We start from the raw sequence: 22,614 nt of genomic DNA on the forward strand, positions 1-22,614 counted from the left end.
TATCTAATAACGTCTGGTATGATACTGTGATATAAGAAATATATATTTGGTGTCTGCCCCCTGGTTCCTTGCACAAAACTCTCATAGATAGGGGCTCTAGAAGAATCTTTTGTTCTGATATTTGGCTTTTGACCCCAGTTCCTGATAGAGTTCCTAAGATCTTTATAATTTATTTAATGATAGGAAGAACTGACACAGTTCCTAAATCCCCTGGAATTTTTGAGTGAGAGTAGCATCTTTTTTTAATAACGAAGTGACTCTCAGTGGGCTCCTGGATGGTCTTGGCTGCCACGGGAACCAACCATGTGATTAGAGGGTTGGAACTTTAGGTTCCATCCGCTGGCCTCCGAGGTAGGGAGAAGGACTGAAGATTAAGTTGGTCACCAGTGGCCAATGATTTAATCAATCGTGCCTACATAATGAGGCCTCCATAAAATCTCTAAATGACTGTGTATGGGGAGCTTCAAGATAGTTGAACGTGTGGAGGTTCCTGAGGATAGCGCACCCAGAGAGGGCCTGGAAACTCCGCATCTCTTCTGTCATGCCTCACCCCATGTATCTCTTCCACCTGTCCATCTGTATCCTTTGTAATATCCTCCTTGATAAATAGGTAGATGTTCGTAAAGTGTTTCCCTGAGTTGTATGAGCCACTTGAGCAAACTAATTGAAACCAAGGAGGGGATCATGGGAACCCCAAATTATAGCCAGTCAGAAGTACAGGTCACAATCTGAGACCTGCAATTTGCATATGAAGTGGGCACAGTGTTGTGAGATTGAGCCCTTAACCTGTGAAATCTGATGCTATCTCCAGGTAGATAATGTCAGAAATGACTTAGAGGACACTCAGCTGGTGTCTGCTGGAAAATTGCTTGGTGTGGTGGGAGAAACCCACATCTGGTGTTAGGCCTGTTGTATTGAGTGACTGTGTGAGAGTTAAGGGAAAATAAAAACAGTTGTTTTTTTCTTCTTACATCTGGTTATACACACAATCTGGTAGGTATACCAGATAGTTCAACTGAAACTAGATTATGTAATCTCTGCCCCCACTAACAATTCTACCATTTAAAAATTATTTTGGACTATGATTTTAAAAAATATTTTAGTGCTACCAATGTACTGATATAAACAATGTCAAACTTAATGCTTTAACTTGAGAAACCCATACTTGCATTGAACAAATTCACCCATTTAGTAAATATTTACTGAGCATCTACTGGAGCTTAGTGCTGAGGAGTAAGACAAGTATTTTCTCAGCCCTCATGGAGTTTATATTTTATTTACACTTCCACTTAATTGTCTAAATAAATAAAGCATGAATGCAATTTTTAGAAAATCTTGCCATTGATAAGTCAAAATTTACTTTTAACTTTGGTATAAACTTCCCTTGACAACACTAACTCCCACAAGAATAACAAGGCAATAGATATGTTTGGCAGAGCAACTATTTATGTCCTGTCTTCTGTGTTGCCAGGGTGATGGTAGCAATATTGAAAACATTGGAGGTGGTTGTTATTGGCAAGGATCCCGACTTTCATTTCCAAATGGAAGGACTGTAAAAAGCAAAATGTAGGCTGGGATGTGGGCAGTAGACTGGCTATGGCTATACATAAACTGGATGAATGGATTATTGATGATTAACTAAATGTGTATGCTATTCTTGTTAATGTAATACTCACAGGCAATATTTCCTTAATGATATTCAAAAATTTATGAAATTTTAGTGGTTACATCAAATATTTTGGCTTTCTTTGAAAAGCTAGGCCCTATCATTGTATGCTTTCAAAAATTGTGATTTTTGTGGCTATTTTTTTTTTTTTTTTTTTTTTGCCCATTTTCTCTTCCTCTCCTTTCGATGGAAAATAATTCAAAGGCATACTGAGCTTTTGGTCTCTCCACTAAAGAAGAATTGAAATGTTGCCATAGTATAAGTTTGGCTGCTAAAGAATTTTTTTAAACATTGAAATATAGATTATAAAGGAAATAAATGATTACATACTAACCCTGAAAAGAAAAAGTCATTTGTTAGGACTGCTAAATTGGAACGCACCAGATGCATTCAGACATGTGAGCCAGAGGGAATTGGTGGTGATTTTTTCTCCCTTGCCAACTTTATTCAGTGAATCTCTAACTCCAAGCCAACTAGCACATTGTTACCGAATTAATTAAAACAACAACAACAATAAACTCCTTGTGAAGAATGCTAGGAATTGAGCCTATCAAACTCCATGTCCTCCTCCCTATAGTGTGGTGTATTTGTGTGCTACAGAGTTGAGGGAGAGAGACAGAGAGAGAGAGAGAGAGAGAGAGAGGGAGAGAGGGAGAGAGGGAGAGAGGGAGAGAGGGAGAGAGGGAGAGAGGAGAGAGGGAGAGAGGGAGAGAGAGAGAAGAGAGAGAGAGAGAGAGAGAGAAGAGAGAGAGAGAGAGAGAGAAACATTTCTTAGATTTCTTTGCTGAATTTCTTGATACAAATTAGGTTTTTCCAATGATATGCAATGCTGTGATATTTGAAAGGCACAAGTAATACGGAGACATTTTGTATGTTTGATATAAATTTGTTGTTTGTGATAAAGTTGTATTGATGAGACATTTTTCGGCAGCAGAGTTTTAGTGTCTACTTTCTAGCTTCTTCAGTTTTGAGAAGCATTTTATAGCTACCACTCAGGCCCAGCCTGGATCTCATCTCTCCAACTATTGCAACTATTTATTTGTTTATTTATTTTAAGTTCTGGAATACAGGTGTAGAACGTGCTGGTTTGTTACAGAGGTATACATGTGCCATGGTGGTTTGCTGCACCCATCAACCTGTCATCTACATTAGGTATTTCTCCTAATGCCATCCCTCCCCTTGTCCCCTACCCACCAACATGCCCCGGTGTGTGATGTTCCCCTCTGTGTGTCCATGAGTTCTCATTGATCAACTCCCACTTATGAGTGAGAACATGCGGTGTTTGGTTTTCTGTTCCTGTGTTAGTTTGCTGAGAATGATGGTTTCCAAGTTCATCCATGTTCCTGCAAAGGACATGAGCTCATTCTTTTTTATAGCTGCATAGTATTCCATGGTATATATGTGCCACATTTTCTTTATCCAGCCTATCATTGGTGGACATTTGGGTTGGTTCCAAGTCTTTGCTATTGTGAATAGTGCTGCAATAAACATACGTGTGCATGTGTCTTTATAGAATGATATATAATAGTTTGGGTAGATACCCAGTAATGGGATTGCTGGGTCAAACAGTATTTCTGGTTCTAGATCATTGAGGAATCGCCACGCTATCGCCACACTGTCTTCCATGATGGTTGAACTAATTTACACTCCCACCAACAGTGTGAAAGCGTTCCTATTTCCCCACATCCTCCCCAGCATCTGTTGTTTCCATACTTTTTTTTTGAGATGGAGTCTGGCTCTGTCTCCCAGACAGGAGTGCAGTAGTGCAATCTTGGCTCACTACAATCTCCGTCCCCCGGGTTCATGCCATTCTCCTGCCTCAGCCTCTTAAGTAGCTGGAACTACAGGTGCCCGCCACTGCGCCCAGCTAATTTTTTGTATTTTTAGTAGAGATGGGGTTTCACTGTATTAGCCAGGATGGTCTCGATCTCCCGACCTCATGATCCGCCTGCCTCAGCCTCCCAAAGTGCTGGGATTGCAGGCGTGAGCCACCACGCCCGGCCCTGACTTTTTAATGATCGCCATTCTAACTGGCATGAGATGGTATCTTATTGTGGTTTTGATTTGCATTTCTCTAATGACCAATGATGATGAGCTTTTTTTCATATGTTTGTTGGCTGCATAAATATCTTATTTTGAGAAGTGTCAGTTCTCAAAAGTGTCAGTTGCCCACTTTTTATGTTTTATTTTTCTTGTAAATTTGTTTAAGTTCTTTGTAGCTTCTGGATATTAGCCCTTTGTCAGATGGATAGATTGCAAAAATTTTCTTCCATTCTGTAGGTTGCCTGTTCACTCTGATAGTTTCTTTTGCTGTGCAGAAGCTCTTTAATTTAATCAGATCCCATTTGTCAATTTTAGCTTCTGTTGCCATTGCTTTTTGTGTTTTAGTCATGAAGCTTTTGCTCATGCCTATATCCAGAATGGTATTGCCTAAGATTTCTTCTAGAATTTTTATGGTTTTAGGTCTTACATTTAAGTCTTTAATCCATCTTGAGTTAATTTTTGTATAAGGTATAAAGAAGGGTCCAGTTTCAGTTTTCTGCATATGCTAGCCAGTTTTCTCAACACCATTTATTAAATAGGACATCCTTTCCCCATTGCTTTTTTCAGGTTTCTCAAAGATCAGATGGTTGTAGATGTCTGGTGTTATTCCTGAGGCCTCTGTTCTGTTCCATTGGTCTATTATATATCTGTTTTGGTACCAGTAGCATGCTGTTTTGGTTAGTGTAGCCTTGTAGTATAGTTTGGAGTCAGGTAGCATGATGCCTCCAGCTTTGTTCTTTTGGCTTAGGATTGTCTTGGCAATGTGGTCTCCTTTTTGGTTCCATATGAAATTTAAAGTCGTCTTTTCCAATTCTGTGAAGAAAGTCAATGGTAGCTTGCTGGGAATAGCATTAAATCTATATATTCCTCTGGGCAGTATGGCCATTTTCACGATAATGATTCTTCCTATCCATGAGCATGGAATGTTTTTCCATTTGTTTGTGTCCTCTCTTATTTCTTTGAGCACTGGTTTATAGTTCTCTTTGAAGAGGTCGTCACATCCTTTGTAAGTTGTATTCCTAGATATTTTATTCTCTTTGTAGCAATTGTGAATGGGAGTTCACTCGTGATTTGGATCTCTATTATTGGTGTATAGTAGTGCTTGTGATTTTTGCACATTGATTTTGTATCCTGAGACTTTGCTGAAGTTGCTTATCAGCTTAAGGAGATTCTGGATTGAGAAAATGGGGTTTTCTAAATATACAATCATATCATCTGCAAACAGAGACAATTTGACTTCCTGTTGTCGTATTTGAATACCTTTTATTTCTTTCTCTTGCCTGATTGCCCTGGCCAGAACTTCCAACACTATGTCAAATAGAAGTAATGATCGGCCGGGCGCGGTGGCTCACGCCTGTAATCCCAGCACTTTGGGAGGCCGAGGCGGGCGGATCACAAGGTCAGGAGATCGAGACCATGGTGAAACCCCGTCTCTACTAAAAATACAAAAAAATTAGCCGGGCGCAGTTGCGGGCGCCTGTAGTCCCAGCTACTCAGGAGGCTGAGGCAGGAGAATGGCGTGAACCCGGGAGGCGGAGCTTGCAGTGAGATGAGATCCGGCCACTGTACTCCAGCCTGGGCGGCAGAGCGAGACTCCGCCTCAAAAAAAAAAAAAAAAAAAAAAAAAAAGAAGTAATGAGAGAAGGCATCCCTGTCTTGTGCCAGTTTTCAAAGGGAATGCTTCCAGCTTTTGCCCATTCAGTATGATACTGGCTGTGGGTTTGTCATAAATAGCTCTTACTGAGATATATTCCATCAATGCCTAGTTTACTGAGAGTTTTTAGCATGAAGGGCTGTTGAATTTTATCGAAGGCCTTTTCTGTACCTATCATGTGGTTTTTGTCATTGGTTCTGTTTATGTGATGGATAATGTTTATTGATTTGCGTATGTTGAGCCAGCTTTGCATCCCTGGGATGAAGCCAATTTGATCTTGGTGGATACGCTTTTTAATGTGCTGGTTTGATTTGCCAGTATTTTATTGAGGATTTTTGCATCAATGTTCATCGGGGATATTGGCCTGAAATTTTTGTTTGTGTATGTGTGTGTGTCTGCCAGGTTTTGGTATCAGGATAACGCTGGCTTCATAAAATGAGTTAGGGAGGAGTCTCTCTTTTTCTATTGTTTGGAATAGTTTCAGAAGGAATGGTACCAGCTTCCCTTTTTACCTGTGATAGAATTAGGATGATAGTCTGCCTGGACCTGGGCTTTTTTTGGTTGTTAGGCTACTAATTACTGCTTCAATTTTAGAACTTGCTATTGGTCTATTCAAGGGATTTGACTTCTTTCTGGTATAGTCTTGGGAGGGTGTATGTGTCCAGGAATTTATCCATTTCTTCTAGATTTTCTAGTTTGTTTGCATAGAGGTGTTTGTAGTATTCTCTGATGGTAGTTTATATTTCTGTGGGATCAGTGGTGATATCTCCTTTATCATTTTTTATTGTGTCTATTTGATTCTTCTCTTTTTTCTTCTTTTTCTGGTTAGCAATCTATTCTGTTAATCTTTTCAAAAAATTAGCTCCTGGATTCACTGATTTTTTTGAAGGGTTTTCCATGACCGTATCTCCTTCAGTTCTGCTCTTAGTTATTTATTTTCTGCAAGCTTTTGAATTTCTTTTCTTTTGCTTCTCTAGTTCTTTTGTGATGTTAGGGAGTCAATTTTAGATCTTTCCTGCTTTCTCCTGTGAGCATTTAGCGCTATAAATTTCCCTCTACACATTGCTTTAAATGTGTCCCAGAGATTCTGGTATGTTTTGTCTTTTTTCTCCTTAGTTTCAAAGAAATTATTTATGCCCTAATTTTGTTATTTACCCAGTAGTCATTCAGGAGCAGGTTGTTCAGTTTCCATGTAGTTGTGTGGTTTTGAGTGAGTTTCTTAACCCTGAGTTCTAATTTGATTGCACTGTAGTCTCAGACTGTTATGAGTTCTGTTCTTTTACATTTACTGAGGAATGTTTTACTTTGAATTATGTGGTCAATTTTAGAGTAAGTGTTATGCGGCACTGAGCAGAATGTATATTCTGTTGATCTGGAGTGGAGAGTTCTATAGATGTCTATTAGGTATGCTTCGTTCAGAGCTAAGTTCAAGTCCTGAATATCCTTGTTTATTTTCTGTCTCTTTGATCTAATATTGACCATGGGCTGCTGAAGTCTCCCACTATTATTGTGTGGGAGTCTCTTTGTAGGTCTCTAAAACTTGCTTTATGAATCTGCATGCTGTTGTATTGAGTGCATATATATTTAGAATAGTTAACTCTTCTTGTTGCATTGATCCCTTTACCATTATGTAGTGCCTTTCTTTGTCTTTTTTGATATTTGTTGGTTTAAAGTCTGTTTTATCAGAGACTAGGATTGCAACCCCTGCTTTTTTTCTTTTTCTTTCCATTTGCTTGGTGAATATCCCTCCATTCCTTTATTTTGAGCCTATGTGCGTCTTTGCACGTGAGATGGGTCTCCTGTGAATACAGCACACTGATGGGTCTTGACTCTTCATCCAATTTGACAGTCTGTGTCTTTTAATTGGGGCATTTAGTCCATTTACATTTAAGGTTAATATTGTTATGTGTGAATTCGATCCTGTCATCATGATGCTAGCTGGTTATTTTGCACATTGGTTGATGCAGTTTCTTCATAGTGTCATTGGTCCTTATATTTTGGTATGTTTTTTGCAGTGACTGGTACCAGTTTTTCCTTTCCATATTTAGTGTTTCCTTCAGGAGCTCTTGTAAGGCAGGCCTGGTGGTGACAAAAATCCCTCAGCATTTGCTTGTGTGTAAAGTATTTTATTTCTCCTTCACTTATAAAGCATAGTTTGGCTGCATATGAAATTCTGGGTTGAAAATTATTAAGAATGTTGAATGTTGGCCCCCACTCTTCTGGAATGTAGGGTTTCTTGTTGAATGTTGGCCCCCACTCTTCTGGAATGTAGGGTTTCTGCTGAGAGATCCATTGTTAGTCTGATGGGCTTCCCTTTGTAGGTAACCTGACCTTTCTCTCTGGCTACCCTTAATATTTTTTCCTTTGTTTCAACCTTGGTGAATCTGATGATTATGAGTCTTGGGGTTGCTCTTCTCGAGGAGTATCTTAGTGGTGTTCTCTGTATTTCCTAAATCTGAATGTTGGCCTGTCTTGCTAGGTTGGGTAAGGTCTCCTAGATAATATCCTGAAGTGTGTTTTCCAATTTGGTTCCATTCTCCCTGTCACTTTCAGGTACACCAATCACTCATAGTTTTGGTATTTTCACATAGTCCTGGTGTTCTTCTCTAAGCTGGTTATTCTAGTTAGCAGTTCCTGTAAACTTTTTTCAAGGTTCTTAGCTTCCTTGTTGCAACCATTTTTTAAATTACCCAATGTTGTAAGTCACTTTCTGGCCAAAATACCTAAAGTAGTTTTAGTTTTCTGCACTAAACCTTGTCTGATGTGCATCTCATTATCCTTCTCTACTTAAAAACTTCAGTCCTTATCCACTCTTTGTAGAAAGTATCCAGATAATCAGCATGATATTAATTGATCTATATAACAATAAATATCTTACAATTATAGAAGCATCATTTATGTTTCCATAAATCCATTCAGCTTTCCTCAAATTCATTTACTCTTAATCCAGTATATTTAGCAGCACATGTAAGTTTTCTTACATTTCTCTCCTAACTTGTTTACTAAAATTTATCTTCCTTCAAACTCTTATTCTTATTCTCCTCTAATATGATAATCATCCTATGATTATCCAACAAGAATTGATCTCTTTCTCACTTAAACTAATCTAGCATTTCTGTTTCTTTAGTATCATGTGAATCTCTTCAACACTATTCAATTTCAACTGAACATTGATGACTCTCTCCCCCAATTTGCATCACTGAGTACAGAACCAAATGATATGTCATTACTCAAAATATATATTGAGTACTGAACCATGGGACAATCATTGTGCTAGGCACTGGAGTGAGGTATAAAAACACAATCTTTGTCTTAATGAACCTATATCCTAGTAGGATTTAAGTAATCGTTAAACAAATCAACCCTAAATAACTATAAAAATCTCAACTGATCAGTTTGATAAAGAGAAGCATGTGTTATGCTATTACAGGAGATTTTATCTGGTTTGAGGGTTAAGGAAAGCTAGCTATAGAAGTGACACTTGAGGTGATATCTAAAGGATGAACTGACATTAAATGTGATGGTGAGGAATACTGGTGACATGGTGTGTCAGTATGTCTGTTGCTAAACTGGCAACTAGTAAGGGAATGGACCCCCTGCTCCTTCTTACAGAAAGCATTAGTAGCTGACAGATTCTAATGGAGTTTCCCCCTCACTTTACTTAGGAGATGGAGGAAGCACCTTGGGAATAGGGAATTACCCTCACCAAAGAACATACTTTCCTTTCCACTGGGGCTCACCACACCCATCCCTTTGAGTGTGTCTCTTCTAGTCCCCAGTTTTCTATACACACACATGCACATACACAGATTTGAAAGGATGATTGGACTATGAGCAAAATAACAATGAAATATAATACATTTATTAAATACATATCAGGGCCCAGGCATATTTCTATTTATTTACATCTATGTTGGCATTTAATCTGCATAATCACCCTATGGAGTGTATTTAAAAAAAAAAAAACAGAAAATACCAAGACTTACAAAATGCCGATATAAGCACCATTGAACATTTACCATGGATTAAATATAACTGTTATAAACACTATTTTTATAGTTATTATTCTCATTTTACTGAGGGACAGGGAGATGAAGTTACGTGTTCATGGTTACATAGCTAATGTGGCCAGAAGAGGATTTGAACCAGGCTGATTCAATAGCAGAGTACTTGTGCTATTAACCACTCTGTTGCTTTCTAGGACTGTTTATGACCCTGTTTAATAAATCCTGCAAGGAGGCTTCTGACCTCCATTTTTGCAGTATCTCTTTAGAAAGTGGGTGCTTAGAAGCTCTTTGTTCACAGCTTTGAGTTCTAATCACTAATGCTGGGAAACAAAAAATTTCCATTCATCATCCATTATGTATGAGAATTTTTTTTCCATCATTTAACACATTTCTGGGTTTTTGTGTCTTTTAGGATAATAGATGCTGATAAATGCACGTTATGGAATATTAAAAATAATTAAAATATGATTAGGAATATGTGCTTTGTGAATAATGTATTATTTTGGATAATTACAGAATTACTAACTTCCATTAATTTGGAATGGTAAGAATGAACTGAACTATAGTAAAAAGATATAGTTATAGGTAAATATATATATTCATCAAGAATGAATAAATCTCACCAACAGCATTTTGCTGGCAAGAACATCAGCATAATGGATAACATTTCTGTTATAGATGTGCCTTGTAGAAAAATAATCTTGCCACACTCTTACAGATTCCTTTGTCATTATGTGAAAAATGTAGAAGCAGCGTGGTTTTAAACAGGTCCTGTACTGAATTCTAAAAAAGGATTTCCCTAAAGGAGCATAAGGGTGTCAGTAACACCTCAAAACCCTGTGCAAAATTTATGTTAATTTGTGTACATGTGTTTTAATGGGAGAAGGAGTTCATTGCTTTAACTAAGTTTCTGGAATGGTTCCCCAAAACGGTTAAGAAATGCTGATGTAGGCCGGGCACAGTGGCTCAAGCCTGTAATCCCAGCACTTTGGGAGGCCGAGATGGATGGATCACGAGGTCAGGAGATCGAGACCATCCTGGCTAACACGGTGAAACCCCGTCTCTACTAAAAAATACAAAAAACTAGCGGGGCGAGGTGGCGGGCGCCTGTAGTCCCAGCTACTCGGGAGGCCGAGGCAGGAAAATGGCGTGAACCCGGGAGGCGGAGCATGCAGTGAGCTGAGATCCGGTGACTGCACTCCAGCCTGGGCAACAGAGCGAGACTCCCATCTCAAAAAAAAAAAAAAAAGAAAGAAAGAAATGCTGATGCAACATAGCAACATGCTTATCAACACTAAACAAATCTAAGACAATATATTCATTTATAACTATAAGAAAAGCATTAATCATTCTCTATTAAATAAAAAAAGTATAAAGACTGACTAATAAAGCATTAAAATAAGCATTTATTTACACACCTTTGTTATGAATGAAGTCAAGATGGGCCTCAGGCAGATTGATCCCTTGGAACTGATTTTCCTGGCAGCAAAATTTTCCCTGTATCAGCAGCTCATTTTTGCTTTTCCCTTTATTCTTGTATCTTTTTATTTGGGATGATTTCAAGTGAGATAAAGTTCTGAAATCTAATTTTTCTTAAGGTTAAATGTTCAGTTTAAGGTTAAATGTTAAATAAAAATCCTGAAACCTGTTACATTCCCCCACAAATTTAATTTTCAGAAGGTACAATTATTGAATTCTAACTCATAGCAGAGACACATAGAATAATCTGATGGATAGTCATCTTCATAGCACAAAATTGGTACTTATTCTTAGGCAAAGTTAAAACGCTCATTTATAATAATATTGTCAGTTTTTGAGATTATTTTGTCATCTACTAATTTGTATGATTGAGGAAAAATAAATTTGTCTTAGAATCAAAAGCAAAAAAGTAAAATATATACATATACACGAGATAAGGAATACATTTTAAAATAATTTTAATACATGATATGTTAATGTCACACTTCACAGATGACACTCATTAATGAAATTTCAGAAAAATAGACCAACCTAGACAATACCCCAGAGATAATATATTTGCCTTATTTCTATTTCTGAATAATCTGAATAATATAATACTCAAAATGTCTTTTTTTCCCCCAAAGTTTAGGATTGCTTTTCTGTGAAGAATGTCATTGGGATTTTGATAGGGATTGTATTTTATCTGCAGATTGCTTGGGTAGTATAGACATTTTAATAATATTAATTCTTCTAATCCACGAGCACAGGATATCTTTCCATTTATTAACACCTTCTTCAATTTCCCTTATCAATGCTTTATACTTTTCATTATAGAGATACTTCACTTCTTTGGTTAAATTTATTCCTGGGTATTTTATTTTGTTGTAGCTATTGTAAATGGGATTTCTTTGTCATATATTTTACTGTTGCATATAGAAATACTACTGATTTTCGTATGTTGATTTTATATTCTGCAACTGTACTGAATTTGTTCATTAGTTCTAACAGTCTCTTGGTGGAGTCTGTTGGGTTTTCTATATATAAGATCGTGTAATCTGCAAACTGGAACACTTTTACTTGCTCCTTTTCAATTTGGATGCTATTTCCTTCTCTTGACTAACTGCTCTGTCTACGAGTTCCAGTACTATATTAAAAAGAAGTGGTAAAAGTAGGCAACCTTGTCTTCTTCCCAATTTTAGAGAAAAAACTTTTAACTTTTCCCTGTTCAGTATTGTTAACTGTGGGTTTGTCATATATGGCCTTTATTATGTTGAGATATGTTCCTTCTATATATACTTTGTTAAGAATTTTTACCATGAAGTCATGTTGAATTTTATTGAATGCTTTTCCTGTGTCTATGGAGATGATCATATAATTTTTGTACTTCATTCTATTAATGTAATGTAATGCAAATCAATGTTTATTGATTTGCGTATGTTGAGCCATCTTTGTATCCCTAGGATAAATCCCTCTTTAACCTAATGAATGGTCTTTTTGATGTGCTGTTGAATTTACTTTGTTAGTATTTTGTTGACGTTCATCATGGATATTGTCTTATAGTTTGCTATTTTTGTTATGTGCTTGTCTGGTTTTGATTTCAGGGGAATTTATTTTTTACATCGACAGAAAAAATTATATTTATCATATACAACATGATGTTTTGAAGTATATATACATTGTGGAATTACTACATTTGGCTAACTAACATGCATTACCTCACAGTTATCAATATACATATTTCAAAATAAACAAAATATAAGATGTGTTTTTTAGCAAAACTTATTTCTGCCAAAGGGATTTCAGTTAGTATCATTTAAACATTTTGCTGAGGAAAAAAAAAGATTTCAGACTTAAATGCTGAAAGCAATGAAACTACTTTATTTTGTAATTTTCTTTTTTTTTAACCACACCAGACAGATGTGTTTTATTAAAAAAGAAAAAATAATAACTTTAATCGGAAAGTCTGATTAAATTCAATATTAACACAAACTCTTAAACATTTTCTGGAAAAGTCAAAAGGGTACATCACAGAAAAGCAGGCAGCTGCTGACAATTCTTTGGTGGAAAATTAAGTTGCAACTTATCCAGGTTGCCCAAATGATTAACAAGCCAAGTTTGTTTTTCAAAAATAGGTTTTAAGATATATCAAAGAAACTATACAATACAAAAATTTAACAATATGACAAGACACATAAATACTGGTTAAAATAAGCCTTTAAATGCTAGAAAACTAAAATGGGAAGAACTTACTGAAGGGTAACATACATAAAATAAGGCCTAATAGCAATGAACAATTCTAAACATTTTCCCAATGACTGACTAAGTTTCAAAAGACAGCTTAGGAAAATGATTAACATGTAGTTTTTCTTTTTTCCTAGCCAATTCAGTTCTACTTAGATAAATCTGGTTACCAGTCAATACATATATAAATTAATTTTTTTCTACTCAATTACTACCATTTTTTTTCTTTTTCACCTTTTCCCTAATTTTATCTAGCAATACTTTTCCTTTGATCAGTTGAACTCAAAGGTTTAGTACCTAAAATGAGTATCAACTCTTATTGGAATAGCACTTGGGAAATGCAATTCTAGAAAAGGCAAATGTTTAACTGAGGTGCTTGACAAAGTTAAACATCCGTTCTCAACATGACAATGTCTCCCATGTTAATCCCTAGGTTAATGGCTGCTCTTGGCTAGATCACATGACCCTGCATGATACTGTAATGTTCCCTGGTGAGGTACTGCAGAGCTGTGTGCACAAACACCTACTCATTTAAGCTTTCAATAAATACAAAGCATCATTTTAAACAATCACAGTAGAATAAATTAAAAATAATGCATTTCTATTGGCCTGCTTTGCTTCTTGAGCTGGCTTGGAATGCTGATTGTGACATAGAAGACACAATAGTTAATTAGTGGTAACTCCAAGCTCTTTAGACTTCAACACTTCTCTTTCTTCACGCCTCAGCACTTTTTTTTTTGCAGTAATAGTGGTGTTCTTCAATAGCATCACCACTGCTACGGGGCCAATACCTCCAGGAACTGGAGTGATATAACCAGCTTTTTGTCTGACTCCTTCAAAATCCACATCTCCAACTAGCTTGGGTTTGCAGTTACCGGATCATGAACTCTATTTATTCCCACATTAATGACGGTTGCTCCTTCCTGGATCATATCTGCCGTGGTGAGATTTGGAATGCCTGTAGCAGTTATCACAATATCTGCAAGAATTTTATGTTTCTTCGGCTGCTCTTTGGGAATATATCAATGAGATACTGTAACAGTGGCATCACCTCCAGGACCTTCATGTGCCCCATCTGTGTGCAGTAACATTGCAATGGGCATTTCAACATTTTTTGACCTTCCGACCACAACCACATTCTTCCCTAGGGCGGCAATGCCAGTTTACTCAATTATTTCTCACGCATACCTAGGGTAGCCAGTAACATGGAATACTGGGCAAACACATTCGCCCTATGTTAATTACATGAAAGTCATCAACATCCTTGTCTGGAGAAAAGCATTACAGATTTTTCTCTGATCAATATGCTCTGGAAGAGGCAGCTGAATAAGGAGGCCATCTACATTATTATTCAGTTTATTGATTAAATTAAACAGTTCTTCCTCTGAAACTGAAGCTGGTTTCATAATCGTCTCACTGTTGATTCCCATCTCTGCAGCTGTCCTGGTTTTGTTGAGGATATAGGAGTGACTTGCAGGATTCTCGCTGACCAGGATCATGCTCAGGTGTGGCCGTTTGTTACCTGAGGCCAACCACTCTTCCACCTCCTGCTGCACTTCCTGCTTGATCGGCTGGGCCAGTTTCCTTCCAGAAATGACAACAGCTTCATTTCGAACTGCCTCAAGGTGGAAGGGGTGAGGGTGGAGGGAGCAGCACTGACATGAGGAAGTGGCAGCCATAGCCCACACCGGTGACCTCACCAGGAGGGCTATTCTGTAATTTTCTATCAGACTTTCCAAGTATTTTTATTCTCTGTCTTGTATTTTAGTAGTTACAAATATTTTCTTGATCATTACTGATTTTTATTTCCTATATTGTGGTGGAAATTTTTATTTTTATATATGGATTTTTGCATTTTCAGGTTAAAATCTTACTCGGTGAAATCTCATATTTTTCTTTCAGAGTTAAGCACAAAAGGGGAAAGATCAGTCTATAATAGAACGATGTAGTGAAACCTTAGCAGAAAAATATCTGGCAGTAGAAACAGAGGTGCCTCTCTGAGAGCTAAAGGTTATGTCTTCTCTCCAAGCTATCTATTCTCCGTCACTAATGAAGTTGAAAAAGAACTTTTTAAAAGTTTTTTTTTTTCAAATCAAAAGTTCTGTTTTTCAAATCAAATTTTGTATATCTACATCAGTAAACATAGGCACATATAGTATACAATAAGGTATTTTATTTAAAAGTTCCTTGCTATTAGAATATTGATTCAATGCATAATTTAACTGTGTAATAAGATCTTAAATAGTTTTGTCTCCTTTTTCCCAGATCCATTCTCTTATAGTGAAACTACAAAAGCAGGACTTTCAGAACTTCCCCATCTCCATTCATCCATACACTTAAAATTTTTATTTTAATATTTTTAGTATTATTTATTCATGAATTCATTTATTTAACAAATATTATTTTCTCCTGCCTGACACTATGCTTATTTCTGGGGATACAATAAGGAGAAACAGAGAATCCCTGTCTTTATGGAACTTAGGATCTATATAGGGAGACAGATGTTGTGATTATCACCTATCAATCACAACCCACGTTATATTGTGATTAATGGTACAAACAGAGGCATTCGGTGGTTTGCTTGAGGAATCTGAGGTAGAACTGAGATGAATGGAGGTTAGTAAGGGAAAGAGAAAAGAAAAGCATGTAAAAAGCTGTGTGGTGGAAAGGTTGGAGGTATGAGAACAGCAAGGCTGAAACAGTACAAGACGTGTGGCAGACAATGTGGATAAAAATGTTGGGACAAACATTTTCAAACTAGACAGGGCCTTACTAACTACATTGTTTTGCAAGATTTTTGTCCAACTGCTTTCCTCTTGATCCCATATAATAATGGAAAAACACCGAAGCAGTAGGCAATGTAGAAACATTGCTTGACTTGTATTTTGAGGAGATCACTTAGCTGCACTTTTGGGAATATTGGAGAGACACTGAAGAGTTTATGGGAGAAATAGTTCATGGGAGAGATGATGGTATTATTGACCAGAGTTGTTATGGTGGAGAAACAAAGAAATGACTGAAAGGAAGAGGTTAGTATTATTAGGGAAAAATTGACTTTCTTGGTGAACTGGAAAGGGTGGTGAGGGAAAAAAATGGTCAAAGATAACTGCTACTTAGATGGACAGTTATGCATGTTAAAATATGTTACACTAAAAAGGGGAGATACGATTGTTCTAAGATAGTTTTGAATATATTAATGTATGGAAGTGTTATCAGCAATCCAAGAGGAGAGGGCAAGTAGGCAGTTAGATGTTTGGGTCTTCAATTAGAAATATAAATTTCTGAAGATAGCCGAATAGGAACAGCTCCAGCCTCCAGCTTCCAGCATGAGTGACACAGAAGATGGGTGATTTCTGCATTTTCAACTGAGGTACCGGGTTCATCTCACTGGGACATGTCAGACAGTTGGTGCTGGTCCACAGGTGCAGCCCGACCAGCAAGAGCTGAAGCAGGGGCAAGGCATCGCCTCACCTGGGAAGTGCAAGGGGGAAGGGAATTCCTTTTACTAGCCAAAGAAAATTGAGACACACAACACCTGGAAAATCAGCTAACTCCCACCCTAATACTGTGCTTTACCAAGGGTCTTAGCAAATGGCACACCAGGAGATTATATCCCACACCTGGCCCAGAGGGTCCCATGCCCACAGAGCCTCCCTCATTGCTAGCACAGCAGTCTGAGATCTAACTGCAAGGTGGCAGTGAGGCTGGGGGAGGGGTGCCCGCTATTGCTGAGGGTTAAGTAGTAAACAAAGCCTCTGGGAAGTTTGAATTGGGTGGAGCCCACCGCAGCTCAAGGAGGCCTGTCTGCCTCTGTAGACTCCTCCTCTGGGGACAGGGCATAGCTAAACAAAAAGCAGCAGAAACCTCTGCAGAGGTAAATGTCCCTGTCTGACAGCTTTGAAGAGAGCAGTGGTTCTCCCAGCACAGAGGGTGAGATCTGAGAACGGACAGACTGCCTGCTCAAGTGGGTCACTGATCCCTGAGTAGCCTAACTGGGAGACATCTCCCACTAGGTGCAGACCAACACCTCACACCTCACACCTCACACGGCTAGACACACCCCTGAGACGAAGCTTCCAGAGCAAGAATCAGACAGCAATACTCGCTATTCAGCAATATTCTATCTTCTGCAGCCTCCGCTGCTGATACCCAGGCAAACAGGGTCTGGAGTGGACCTCAAGCAAACTCCAACAGACCTGCAGCTGAGGGTCCTGACTGTTAGAAGGGAAACTAACAAACAGAAAGGACAACCACACCAAAACCCCATCAGAACGTCACCATCATCAAAGACCAAAGGCAGATAAAACCACAAAGATGGGGAAAAAGCAGTGCAGAAAAGCTGGAAATTCAAAAAATCAGAGCGCATCTCCCCCTCCAAAGGAATGCAGCTCATCGCCAGCAATGGAACAAAGCTGGATGGAGAATGACATTGACAAGTTGAGAGAAGAAGGCTTCAGTTGATCAAACTTCTCAGAGCTAAAGGAGGAACTACATACCCAGCGCAAAGAAACTAAAAACCTTGAAAAAAGAATGGATGAATGGATAACTAGAATAATCAATGCAGAGAAGACCTTAAAAGAACTGATAGAGATGAAAACCATAACACGAGAATGATGTGACAAATGCACAAGCTTCAGTAACCGACTCAATCAACTGGAAGAAAGAGTATCAGCGATTGAAGATCAAATGAATGAAATGAAGCGAGAAGTGTAGAGAAAAAAGAATAAAAAGAAATGAACAACGTCTCCAAGAAATATGGGATTATGTGAAAAGACCAAACCTACGTCTGATTGGTGTGCCTGAAAGTGACAGGGAAAACGGAACCAAGTTGGAAAACACTCTGCAGGATATCATCCAGGAGAACTTCCCCAAACTACTAATGCAGGCCAACATTCAAATTCAGGAAATACAAAGAACGCCACAAAGATACTCCACGAGAAGAGCAACTCCAAGACACATAATTGTCAGATTCGCCAAAGTTGAAATGAAGGAAAAAATGTTAAGGGCAGCCAGAGAGAAAGGTCGGGTTACCCACAAAGGGAAGCCCATCAGACTAACAGCAGAACTCTCGGCAGAAACTCTACAAGCCATAGGAGAGTGGGGGCCAATATTCAATGTTCTTAAAGAAAAGAATTTTCAACCGAGAATTTCATATCCAGCTAAACTAAGTTTCATAAGTGAAGGAGAAATAAAATCCTTTACAGACAAGCAAATGCTTAGAGATTATGTCACCACCAGGCCTGCCCTACAAGAGATCCTGAAGAAAGCACTAAACTTGGAAAGGAACAACCGGTACCAGCCACTGCAAAAACATGCCAAAATGTAAAATCCATTGATGCTAGGAAGAAACTGCATCAACTAATGAGCAAAATAACCAGCTAATATCATAATGACAGGATCAAGTTCACACATAACAATATTAACCTTAAATGTAAATGGACTAAATGGTTCAATTAAAAGACACGGACTGGCAAATTGGATAAAGAGTCAAGACCCATCAGTTTGCTGTATTTAGGAGACCCATCTCATATGCAGAGACACACATAGGCTCAAAATAAAGGGATGAAGGAAGATCTACCAAGTAAATGGAAAACAAAAAAAAGGCAAGGATTGCAATCCTAGTCTCTGATAAAACAGACTTTAAACCATCAAAGATCAAAAGAGACAAAGAAGGACATTACATAATGGTAAAGGGATCAATTCATCAGGAAGAGCTAACTATCCTAAATATATATGCACCCAATATAGGAGCACCCAGATTCATAAAGCAAGTCCTTAGAGTCTTACAAAGAGACTTAGACTCCCAAACAATAATAATGGGAGACTTTAACACCCCACTGTCAACATTAGACAGATGAACGAGACAGAAAGTTAACAAGGATATCCAGGAATTGAACTCAATTCTGCACCAAGCAGACCTAATAGACATCTACAGAACTCTCCACCCCAAATCAACAGAATATACATTCTTCTCAGCACCACATCACACTTATTCCAAAATTGACCACATAGTTGGAAGTAAAGCACTCCTCAGCAAATGTACAAGAACAGAAATTATAACAAACTGTCTCTTAGACCACAGTGCAATCAAACCAGAACTCAGGACGAAGAAACTCAATGAAAACCGCTCAACTACATAGAAACTGAATAACCTGCTCCTGAAAGACTACTGTGTACATAACAAAATGAAGGCAGAAATAAAGATGTTCTTTGAAACCAATGAGAACAAAGATACAACATACCAGAATCTCTGGGACACATTTAAAGCAGTGTGTAGGGGGAAATTTATAGCACTAAATGCCCACAAGAGAAAGCAGGAAAGATCTAAAATTGACACCCTAACATCACAATTAAAAGAACTAGAGAAGCAAGAGCAAACACATTCAAAAGCTAGCAGAAGGCAAGAAATAACTAAGATCAGAGCAGGACTGAAGGAGATAGAGACACAAAAAACCCTCCAAAAAATCAACGAATCCAGGGGCTGGTTTTTTGAAAAGATCAACCAAATTGATAGACCACTAGCAAGACTAATAATGAAGAAAAGAGAGAAGAATCAAATAGACGCAATAAAAAATGAAAAAGGGGATATCACCACCGACCCCACAGAAATACAAATTACCATCAAAGAATACTATAAACACCTCTACGCAAATAAACTAGAAAACCTAGAAGAAATGGATAATTTCCTGGACACTTTCACTCTTCCAAGACTAAACCAGGAAGAAATTGAATCCCTGAATAGACCAACAGTAGGCTCTGAAATTGAGGCAATAATTAATAGCCTACCAACCAAAAAAAGTCCAGGACCAGGTGGATTCACAGTCAAATTCTACCAGAGGTACAAGGAGGAGCTGGTACCATTCCTTCTGAAACTATTCCAATCAATAGAAAAAGAGGCAATCCTCTCTAACTCATTTTATGAAGCCAACATCTTCCTGATACCAAAGCTTGGCAGAGACACACATAAAAAAAGATAATTTTAGACCAATATCCCTGATGTACATCGATGCAAAAATCCTCAATAAAATACTGGCAAACTGAATCCAGCAGCACATCAAAAAGCTTATCCACCATGATCAAGTGGGCTTCATCCCTGGGATGCAAGGCTAGTTCAACATACGCAAATCAATAAACGTAATCCAGCATATAAACAGAACCAAAGACAAAAACCACATGATTATCTCAATAGATGCAGGAAAGGCCTTTGACAAAATTCAACAGCCCTTCATGCTAAAAATTCTCAATAAATTCGGTATTGATGGGACGTATCTCAAAATAATAAGAGCTATTTATGGCAAACCCACAGCCAATATCATACTGAATGGACAAAAACTGGAAGCATTCCCTTTGAAAACTGGCACAAGAGAGGGATGCCCTCTCTTACCACTCCTATTCAACATAGTGTTGGAAGTTCTGGCTAGGGCAATCAGGAAAGAGAAAGAAATAAATGGTATTCAGGTAGGTAAAGAAGAAGTCAAATTGTCCCTGTTTGCAGATGACATGATTGTATATTTAGAAAACCCCATCGTCTCAGCCCAAAATCTCCTTAAGCTGATAAGCAACTTCAGCAAAGTCTCAGGATACAAAATGAAAGTGCAAAAATCACAAGCATTCTTACAGACCAGTAACAGACAAACAGAGAGCCAAATCATGAATGAACTCCCATTCACAATAGCTTCAAAGAGAATAAAATACCTAGGAATCCAACTTACAAGGGATGTAAAGGACTTCTTCAAGGAGAACTACAAACCACTACTCAGTGAAACAAAAGAGGACACAAACAAATGGAAGAACATACCATGCTCATGGATAGGAAGAAGCAATATTGTGAAAATGGCCATACTGCCCAAGGTAATTTATAGATTCAATGCCATCCCCATTAAGCTACCAATGACGTTCTTCACAGAATTGGAAAAAACTGCTTTAAAGTTCTTATGGAACCAAAAAAGGCCCTGCATTGCCAAGACAAATCCTAAGCCAAAAGAACAAAGCTGGAGGCATCACGCTACCTGACTTCAAACTATACAACAAGGCTACAGTAACCAAAACAGCATGGTACTGGTACCAAAACAGAGATATAGACCAATGGAACAGAACAGAGCACCCCAAAATAATACCACACATCTACAGCCATCTGATCTTTGATAAACCTGACAAAAACAAGAAATGGGGAAAGGATTCTCTATTTAATAAATGGTGCTGGGAGAATTGGCTAGCCATAAGTAGAAAGCTGAAACTGGACCCTTTCCTTACTCCTTATATGAAAATTAATTCAAGATGGATTACAGACCTAAATGTTAGAGCTAAAACCATAAAAACCCTTGACGAAAACCTAGGTAATACCATTCAGGACATAGGCATGGGCAAGGACTCCATGCCTAAAACACCAAAAGTAACAGCAACAAAAGCCAAAATTGACAAATGGGATCTAATTAAATTAAAGAGCTTCTGCACAGCAAAAGAAACTACCATCAGAGTGAACAGGCAACCTACAGAATGAGAGAAAATTTTTGCAATCTGCTCATCTGACAAAGCACTAATATCCAGAACCTACAAAGAACTCAAACAAATTTACAAGAATAAAACAGCCCCACCAAAAAGTGGGCAAAGGTGCACTTTTTGTCTTGATTCTTAGCAGACTATTCATGTGGACAAGAACTTTCATTAATCTAAAGGCCATTTAGTCATTCAAACCAATAAACTTTCTTCTCCGTTTAACTTCCAAGTTCAAAAATTTTTAGCCTCTAGAAATCAAATCTTTTCTATTTATCCAAACATCTCAAATAATTCAAAAAATTAAATTATTTAATAATATTGTATATTTAATATTTAATATTTATAAAATAATTTATTTCTGTGAGATAATAAATATTTCTCCTAATTAGCAAATTAAAATTCTAATTCAAAAACATTAGGCCCATTAACATATATCATTACCTATTTTATCAAGACAAACTAATTTTAGTTTCTAAAAATAAGATGTAGACATTGATAGAATGGGAAAATAAAATGTAACAGCACAAGGGCAAATGCCAGTTTTTGAATTATATATAGTGATGATTCATGGGCAGAATCATAAATCTTAAATAATAGAGTACATTTATCTTGAGGGATTGTCATGAGCATATGGAACCTTTAGGTATTGTAGTAACTAACAACTACTCGTAGACCAGAGTGAAATCCCAGCTTAATGCCTAGGTTCACGTACATTGTGCACGATAAAACTATTATCATTAGAGCTTTTTGGTTTACTTTGTTTTTGTTATTTTTTTAAAAACTAATTTGTAAGCTCCAGAAGAGAGAAAACTAGTGCTGAATAAATCAGGTATCAAGTGATCCATTTATTTAAAAGATATGTTTTCCAAAAAATAGAATGGCCATGTTCCAAATTACAAACCTGCGTGTATATGCCTCTGTGCGTATGTGTGTCTGCACACATTTGTTTGTGTTTAAATGTATAGACAATAAATCTACTAGTCTCTCGTGCCATTGTGGACATTTGAACCAGTTTTTTTGTGGTAGTTTACTTTTAATATACAGAG

The 22,614-nt window shown here is 37.6% G+C and overlaps 1 pseudogene; it reads right to left on the reverse strand.

Annotated features, from left to right (window-relative positions):
* Positions 1-13,738: 13,738 nt before the first annotated feature.
* LOC117072143 lies at positions 13,739-14,751 on the reverse strand (annotated as a pseudogene).
* Between the last annotated feature and the right edge of the window lie 7,863 nt (positions 14,752-22,614).

The sequence above is a fragment of the Trachypithecus francoisi genome, unplaced genomic scaffold (genome assembly GCF_009764315.1).
Source record: "Trachypithecus francoisi isolate TF-2019V2 unplaced genomic scaffold, Tfra_2.0 Lachesis_group4, whole genome shotgun sequence".
NCBI lineage: Eukaryota > Metazoa > Chordata > Mammalia > Primates > Cercopithecidae > Trachypithecus > Trachypithecus francoisi.